This window comes from Trachemys scripta, chromosome 11 (genome assembly GCF_013100865.1).
Source record: "Trachemys scripta elegans isolate TJP31775 chromosome 11, CAS_Tse_1.0, whole genome shotgun sequence".
Lineage (NCBI taxonomy): Eukaryota > Metazoa > Chordata > Testudines > Emydidae > Trachemys > Trachemys scripta.
Window position 1 is genome coordinate 7,772,374 of NC_048308.1, and position 9,757 is coordinate 7,782,130.

The following is a 9,757-nucleotide window of genomic DNA, read 5'->3' on the forward strand; positions in this document are numbered from 1 at the left end:
CGTGGTGATCCACTGCCATAACACAAATAAGAGAGAACACTGCTGCACCCAAACAGTAATCTTCTAGGTGGGATTTTCAAAAGCATGCTAATGGAGACAATTGGAGTTTGGTAAAAATCCCATGGAGGCTGAATTGGGCCAACACTGAAAACTGCTGAAAATCTCATCACTAATGTGTCTAACCTGATTAACCATTTATTTAGAAGGGCTCTGGAGGATTAGGGGTCATATCTGAACTATATGGAAAGATTATGCAATAATCTAAGGAGGCTGGTCTATTTTTAAGCACTGTCATAATGTTAATTCTTTTATCAGTTCATGTATATGAAAGGGGGGGAGGGGGCAGAGTGGCCTGTGTTTCTGGGTAAGATTGGCTTAGTGTATGGAAGGAAAGAGCATTCCTAGACCATGTTCCTTCTAAGAAAACAGAAAATTAATAATTGCTTCTGGGGCTTGTTGGCATTTTATTAGGCTGATTTTCAGAGACACTGGGTACCCTTGGTTGTCCTTCAGTCATATAGATTCAGCTGCTTACTTTTAGGCACCCAGTTTTGAAAACTTTCTCTATATAGTTAAGATGAGATTTTCAAAGTCACCTAGATCTCAGGCCCTCAGGTCAAGATGCTCAGTGAATCATGTCTCCAAATATAGGTCACTGAAAATCTCAGCCAGAGAGGGTATGTCTACGTTCCAAAGAAAAACCCGTGACACCGGCTCTCAGAGCCTGGGTCACCTGACTCAGGCTATGGGGCTAAAAATTGCAGTGTAGATGTTCCCACTCAGGCAGGAGCCCAGACTCTCAGACCCTCTCCTCTCACTGGGTTTCAGAGCCTGGGCTCCAGCCCGAGCCCAAACACCTACACTACTATTTTTAGCCCTGCAGCCCAAACCAGTTGAGCCAGGGTCTGAGACGGTACCGCAGGGTTTTCTTTGCATAGTTAGCAATAAACATTTAAAAACCGTATGTTGATTGTATCCCTCTTCCCTCCAATCCATTGTATGTCACCTGTGAGGTGTTTGTACAGTCACGAGCACAATGGGGCTCTGATTGGAGCTTCGGGGCACTTCCATAATATAAATGTTAAACATTATGATCTACTTGTATTACTGTGGCACCTGCAGGTCCCAACTAAGTCTGAAATCTCACTGGGCTAGGCACTGTAGAAATACAGAGTAACAGAGACAGTCCCTGACCCAACGACCTTACAATCTAAATAGACAAGCCAGACAAATGGTGGTCAGGAAAACAGGCATAGAGATAAATGACTTATGCCGGGTCACACAGCAGTCCCAGGACTAGAACCTAGGCCTTGTGATTCCTAGGTCAAGTAGGCCTCAGTACCTCAGAATAATCATTTCCTGAGCAGTTCATCTAAAGGGGCTCCCTTCACTGAGTAGAACTAGCTTTGGGCATCATAAATCAGGGCCTAAAAGACAGAGCAGATGAAAGACGAAGCAGTGAAAATCTCAGCAAAGGACCTCATGCTTGTGAGCTCTGCCTTTGACCCCCTTCAGTTTATCAGCACTCAGAGATCTGGCATGTTAATCCACTCTGCTGGCTTTTAATTATATGGCCCTAGTCAAACACTGCTGCATTTCAAAGACCGCTGAACCTTTTGCTGCACACATTATTTGGCAGAGAGGGAAAAAGTTCACTTTGGGGGAGCCCCTCTCTGACACGATGATTCTGATTTATGTGGAAATTCCACATCAAAGAGTTGGTGACCCTGCCACATTCTCCATCAACTGCTCTTTGCCATGTGGGCTGGAATGCAAAAGAACAAGTCCAGGTATTCCAGCATCAGACTCCCAGGAGGCACTGGGGCAACTGCCGTTCTGTCAACCCAGAAATGACACACAGAATCACAGGACTGGGCTGGCACGTGGTAACAGAGGAATTACAGCGCCATCCAGGTGACTGGAGGAAGAGGGGAATCGTTTGGAATACACAACAGCAAGTCCAGCCACCCAGAAAGGAGAGAATGGCATTTTCTGTGTAAGCTTCACTTATTGACTGAAGCGTCAGAGTAGCAGGTATAGAGCAAATGCATCTTTCTGGCATGCCTACCTCTGACCTGACTCGCTTCCAGTCCATACAAAATATCCACTTGTCTCTGCTGCCACATGCGCTCCCCTGAATCACGGCGCTGGCTGTATTCTCATTAAAGCACAAAGGACCAGCCCCTCAGCTGGTGTAAATCACCCTAGCACCAGTGATGGCACAGCTACACAGGCAATGATAGAGCCCAACAGAATATGTTATTCAGGATGTAGGCTCATGCTCCCCTCAGCAACAGCCTGCTGAAGCTCTAGTTACTTCCAACCATCAAAACCATATTTGGGAGGTGGGGGAGGAGAGTCCCAGTCGGGGCACTGTCTGAAGGTTGGGATTTGTAGATGGTTCAGCAAAGTGCAACACCCCATGTGACTCCTGGGCATAGTGCTGTGTGGAAGCTGAGCAGCGCACACTGGCTCTGTTTGGGGACAGCTATAGTAAACAGAGCACATCAGACCGTTCTGCACAGTCAGGAAAATGTGACCAAGGTTCAATCAGTTACCGTGCCCTTCCCACATGCCTCTTGCACATATCAAGCAGAGAGAGTGACTTCTTGACCTCTTTCACACACGCAGCAATGAGAACATTTCGTTGCACTAAACTGCTTCTCGGAGTTTCAAAATCTGGAGCACAGTAAAGCAAACAAGAACGTGTGGCAGGTAATTTCCTGCAAAGCTGGCAATTCTGAATCACTGAGTCACCTGAGTTCTGTTCCTGGCTGTGTCACTGATTCACTGTGTGACCTAGGGGAAGTCACAATCTCGGAGCTTCAGTTACCCATCTGTAAAATGGGAATCTCATAGTACCTCACAAGGGGGTTGACAGGCTCAATTAATCAATGCTTGCAAGTACTTTAAGACCTTTAGAGAGCTCCAAAGTATTATTACTATTTATAACTCCTTTACATTTATTCCCTAAATCTTCACAGGCAGTTCCCAATACTGCATGTGCAATTTTGCAAGCCAAAGTTAAATGTAAATGCAACCATTGGCACCCACAGTTATACCCATCTCCTTTTTCTGCTTAGCAACAGCTGTCGTAGTGCTGCTGTCGCTCATCTCATAGCTAAATGGTCAGCAGCCTTCACTTCTGGGATGGCACGTGCCATCTCTTAAGCCTGCTCTACATTACCGAGTTAGATCAATGTAAGCCACCATTCATTGACCTAGATGTGTATTTGTCTACACTTGTATTTGTCTCCCGCCGAAGTAAGTACCCCGTTACAGTGATGCAGTACCACCAACTCCCCAATTGGCGTTGAGCCATGCTTGGCATACTGAGGTCAACATAGTGTGAATGCAGACACTGCATTACCTAGGTCGACCCTAACACACTCCTCCAGCAGACGTCTGACACTGACTGCTCTGGTCACAATTGTAAACTCCACTGCCCAGGGGTCACTGAGACTGGTTACAGACCAGAATGCATAACTTCTAGTTCTAGACAAATTGGTTGAAATTATAGTAAAGAACAGAATTATCAGACACATAGATGAACACAATTTGTTAGAGAAGAGTCAACATGACTTTTGTAAAGGGAAATCATGCCTCACCAGTCTATTAGACTTCTTTGAGGGGGGCAGCAAACATGGACAAGGGTGACCCAGTGGATATAGTGTACTTGGACTTTCAGGAAGTTTTTGGCAAGGTCCCTTATCAAAGGCTCTTAAAGTAAGGAGTCATGGGATATGAGGGAAGGTCCTCTCATGGATCAATAACTAGTTGAAAGATAGGAAACAAAGGGTAGGAATAAACAGTCAATTTTCACAATGGAGAGAGGTAAATAGTGGAGTCTCCCAAGGATCTGTCCTGAGACCAGTTCTGTTCAACCTAAGCATACATGATCTGGAAAAGGGGTAAACAGAGAGGTGGCAAAGTTTGCAGATGATATAAAATTACTCAAGATAGTCAAGTCCAAAGCAGGCTGCAAATTGTTACAAAGGAATCTCATAAAATCTGAGTGGCTGGGCAACAAAATGGCAGATGAAATTGAGTGTTGATAAACGCAGGATCTCATTAAACATGTCATCCTGAGTTGTCTTTTCTCCTCCTTATCTGGCTCAGGCGCTCTGCGGCTGTGGAGGGTGGCACACCTCAAGGCTGCAATGGCAGCAGCTCCAGATAAAACACACAGAGGTATCGTAAGTAAAGTCCCAAGGGAAAGCAAAAAGTAAGTTTCAGAACTCCCTTGCCTTGCTTCCCTAACGCTTTAAGACAACATGCTTATTGACACTACAGCTTTGGAGCACTTGTGCCCAGCACCACTCTCCAGTCCCAGTCATTATGAGTGTGGCCTACTGGGGCAATGGGGGTTGGGGGATGGGGAATGAGGAGAGAATTGTATTGCTTCATGCAACCAACATGAGTACAGGAACTCCGCGCTTAACGTTGTAGTTACATCCCTGAAAAATGCTACTTTAAGCGAAATGATGTTAAGCGAATCCAGTTTCCCTGCACCTTGCACCTGCAGGGATTGGCTGTCACTAGAGTCCTGTGCCAGCACATGGAGCCTGGTGCAGCTGCGCTATCATGGCCCACTCACTCACTCCCGTGCCAGCAGGGCTGCACCGGGCTCCCTGCACGGCCACAGGAGCCATTCAGTAGCAGAATGTCCTTCCCTGTGATCAGGGGCTCGTCTTCCTCACGGGGGAGTCTCTGCTCTATTATCCGAACTACGCATTACCTAAACCTCTTCCTTGCTTCCAGCATGAGTTACATACTGCAAAGGGCACGTATCTCATGCTTGGGGACATGAAAGGGATTCAGATAATGCGGCGGGTCAGGTAATAGGGTTTTGGATAAATAAAAGTATAGTATATGGTACCTTAGAAATTAAACCTTTTGTTAATTAAACCAGCTTGCTCCTTGGGTCAGCTCCTCAAATGTGGTTAAAGGACTAGAGAGAACCATCTTGTATTCAGATTTCACAACAAAATGTTTTACTTGTAAGTGGCAAGATCGCTGCACTAAGGATCTTCCGGAGGCATCGTTGGTGGGACCTCTTCAGACTCTTGAGGTGCTGTCGATGGGTCACCCCGGTTTCACAGCCATAGAGGAGGGTAGACACAACAATTGTCTGTAGACCTGGATCTTGGTGTCCTGCCGAAGGTCACAGTCCGTGAAAACACATCAGAGCAATTTCCCAAAGGAAGCACTTACACGCTGGATCTCACAAAATTTTTGCATTTTGAGAAAGTTGGCTACTGAGGCAGCAAAAGTGCTCTACTGTCTCCAAAGTCTGACACTCGATGGTGATTTTTGGTGGGTTATGTGCAAGGCCTGAAGCAGGTGGATAGGGCACTTTAGTCTTCTCAATATTGAATGAAAGTCCTAGGCTTCGGTAAGCTTATGCAAGAAAATCCAGTATGGACTGAAGGTCATTCTCAGTGTGCGTGAGACACAATCATCAGCATCCTGAAGACCAGTAATGGATGCCCTGAAGACTTTAGACTTTGAGCAGAGACGTCGAAAATTAAAGGAACGCCCATCTATTCTATATTGAATGTCAACTCCATTGGGGAGGTGATCTTTAACAAGGACCAAAATGACTGCTAAATAGATGGAAAACTGGGTTGGGGCAATAATGCATCCTTGCTTAACCCAGTTTTGATGGTGAAAGGTTCCGTCTCAAGGCCATTACAGAGAACCTTGGCAGTCATCTGATTATGGAGAAGCCTTAGGACCTTAATAAATGTTGGAGGGCAGCCAAATCTGGCCAGCACCTTCCACAGGGCTTTGCGATCAACAGAGTCAAAGGCCTTTGTCACATTGATAAAAGCCATGTACAGGTTCTGATTTTGCTCCCGAGACTTTTCCTGGATTTGGCGGACAATGAAGATCATGTCGGCTGTCCTGTGGAATAGTCTAAAACCGCACTGAGATTCCAACAATATTTCCTCAGCAAGGGGAAGTAATTGGTTTAAGAGGATACAGGCAAGAATTTTCCCTGCTGTAGATAGCAAGGCAATGTCTCGATAGTTTCCACACTCCAACTTATCTCCTTTCTTTAAGACTGTTATAATGTTAGTGTTTCTCAAGTCTTCTGGAATCTTCTCATTGTACCAGATATGAAGAAAAAGTTTGTGGAGCTTCCCTACCAGTTCTTCACCTCCAAACTTGGTCACTTCAGCTGGTATGCCATCTGGCCTTGCTGACTTGTTCTTAGTTTGCATAATGGCTCGTGTTACTTCTTTGAGGGTGGGAGGGGGTCAACAAGAGATTCTCTTTCATGTCATTGAGGTATAGATTCAATAGTGGCATCAGAGACAGTTGACTCACGGTTCAGGAGTAACTCAAAATGCTCCTTCCATCTGGTTTTGATGGCTTCACTGTCCTTAAAATACATTGACCCACCTTGGGCTCGGAGTGATGTGGGTCCATGGGAACATGGGCCGTAAATGGCCCTTATTGCCTGAAAGAAACTCCTCATGTCATGGTTACCAGCATAAAGCTCAATCTCCTTGTCCTTTTCTCACCATCACTTATTTTTGAGGTTATAGATTTTCCTTTGGGCATCAGCCTTGAGTTGCCTGTATGATTTTCTTCTGCTGGTGTAATATGTTGTTTTGCCACATGTGGTGAGCTTTTCTTTTCTGGTCAAGCAGAATCTCAGCATTGTTCTCATCAAACCAATCTTGGTGATAGCGGGTGACATAGCCAATGGACTCAGCACATGCCAAGAGAATGGCATGTCTTTAATCCCTTCCAGAAATCTTCATCAGCTGTAGGCATAGCGGCAAACTTCTCTTGGAGACACTTCTGAAGTTGCTCCTGAGTCACTATATCGTCAAGGGACTTGACGTTGAATTTCTTTCATACTGATTTTGCCTGCTTGCAATGGCTTGAGGTGATCTGGAAATTCACAATTGATCTAACAAAGCGATGGTCTGTCCACCACTCATCAGTTCCATGCATGGCCCTCGTGATGCGGACATCCTTCCAATCTCAAGCTCGGACAATAACATAGTCAAGAAGGTGCAAATACCTGGAGTGACTGTGTCTCCAGGTGGTCTTATACTTCTCACTTTGTCTAAGGAGTGTGTTCGTGATGAACAGGCCATGTTGTACGCATTTGTTCAGAAGGAGGATGCCGTTGGATTTAGCCTTTCCTACTTCTTCTTTTTTGATAGTGCCATTCCAGAGATCTGATTCCCGCCCAACTCTAGCATTAAAATCTTAGAGGAGAATGATCTTGTCCTCCTTGGGAGTGTTGATCAAGACTCTGTCAAGATCTGTATAGAATTGTTCCATCATATCCTCAATAGAATCAAGCATGGGGGCATACACGCTGATGACACCAGCAGACGGGTTGTTGCTGAGCGCAAGACGAAGAGTCAATGAACGTCTTATGATTCCTACAGGAAATTCTATAAGATGACTGACAAACTTCTTCCTAATTGCAAAACTGACACCAGGAATGCGCCAGTCCTCTGCAGATTTTCCTTTCCAGAAAAAGGTGTAGCCTCCACCTTCCTATGTGCAGATTCGTGGCTAGGGACTGCCAGATTCACTAATCCTGTCCCCGTCACCATTAGTCTGTTGCTGCAGGGCTTTGAAGGTTGGAAAAAGATGTTCTTTCCCATGGTAGAAGCCTGCGCTTGATTTCTTTTAACATGGGGAAGCTGGTGCACCTAAAGCGACCACACAATCATGACAAGTTGGAGGTCTGGGGCCCAGTGGCAGGGAAAGTCCAAGATGACTGGAGATCTCCACTTGCCGCATCCTTCATCCGCTTTCACAGCTGTTGAGATCCGAGGACCCTCTTCCGCCCGATCCACCATTGAGGACTTGGGGGATTGGACCGTGCCTTGTCTGGGACCTCCCCTCAGACCTGTTCACCTTGGGAGACCCTACCAGGAACATGAAGCTCATGATAACTTAGCTCTGAGGATCATTGGAACACACAAGCCCCTTCACCACAACAAGGTGATGGTCCCCAAAGAGGGCTGCACCAAATATGGGTTAGATGGGGGACTTGCCTAAGGGGCCTACATTCAAATGGCTCAACTCTGGCTCTAAACTCTCAGCCAGGTCCATGTGGCAAGAAAGAATCAATTTCTGACTTGCTGGAGTTCTGGGTGCCTACATAAAGCAAGACTGGTACCAACGAAGGAAACTTAATTTGGATTACTATTGAGCTTGTAAATGCAAACAGAGTGACGTGCTCAACTGCCACACTTCCTGATACCCTATTGCCAACCTTGAAGGGTAGCTAATCCCTCTCTGGCACCTGTTCCCCGAAACTGAGCAAATCCTAAGAAGGTGGCATTGTTTTGCCTATGCCCTAGTATTTACAACTGCATTGAGAACAGATGCCATGCACAGAACACACAGAAATCTACCTTCTCACATTTCAGGTGGGTGTTGGCATTTGACAGTGGCAGCTTGAAATACCAGGAAGCTCTAGGACTTCAATATCCTTTTAATTTGCCAGGCAGAATTAGCTGTGCAATCACTCTCTATTTGCATGGCAATGATAAGCAATATAATGACAAGCAGGATGAGGGGTGGAGGAGGGAGGCTAGACCTTTGACACCATCCAATTTGAATTCTCAGTGGAATAGTTCATTTGAAAGTTTAATGGCTGTTATTAATTATTATGTCTCTATAGGACTAGAGATTGGCCCACAACAAACCTCATGACAGGTTCAGATCCAATTTCACATCTGGAGTCCAAGTCAATAGCTTGGATCTACAGTCGGTGGATATAAAAGTCTGAATCCAAAGGGTCTCTGATATGGGAACCCAGATTTGAAATCCTGGTGTGGGAGAATTTGGGACCAAGGGTTATTGACTCAGGCAGATCCAAGATCCAATGGTAGAATTCAGGTTTAGGGGGTTTGGTTCCAGGCCATCTATATCTTCAGACTAGCTCCTGGGGATGGAGACAATTAAGAACAAACTCTCCTACCCCCTTCTGAACAACCCCTGCTCTACTTGGTAGACTGAAGCATGGTGCAGGCCAGGGCCGGCTCTAGGCACCAGCAAAACAAGCTGGTGCTTGGGGCGGCACATTTTTAGGGGCGGCATTCTGGCGCGGGCCATGCTGCCCCTAAAAATGTGCCCCGGCTGCCCTAACTCACCTCCGCGGCTGCCGCTCACACTCCGGTGCTCGCCCTCCCTCCCAGGCTCTCAAACCCGGGAGGGAGGGCGAGCAGCGGCGCGCGAAACAGCTGATTTGCGCGCCGCGGCCGCTTGGGATCTCCCCCTCCCTCCCGGGTTTGAGAGCCTGGGATGGAGGGGGAGCAGCGGCGCGCGAATCAGCTGTTTCGCGCGCCACGGGCTGCTGGGGATCTCCCCCTCCCTCCTGGGTTTGAGAGGCTGGGGGTGGGTGGGGGGAAGACACCGAGTGGCCGCGGCGCACGCGCTGCTTCTCCCTCTCCCTTCCTCCCTCCTAGGCTTGAGAGCCTGGGGGGAGGAGGCAGGGCTGGGGATTTGGGGAAGGGGCGGAGTTGAGGCGGGGCCGGGGGGTAAGAAAAAAATGGGGGGAGGGGGGACAGCCAAAACTGTTTTCGTTTGGGGCGGCAAAAAATCCTAGAGCTGGCCCTGGTGCAGGCAAAGGGGAAGGAGTAGAGAGCAATCAGTGATGGCAGTGAGTACCTTGGTTAGGAAGGCAGCTGAGAGCGTTTCCTTCCCATGTGAACACAGCGCTGGTGAATGGCCAAGTGGACAGTTCTGGAGCCTGAATCCTCCATCATTGTCC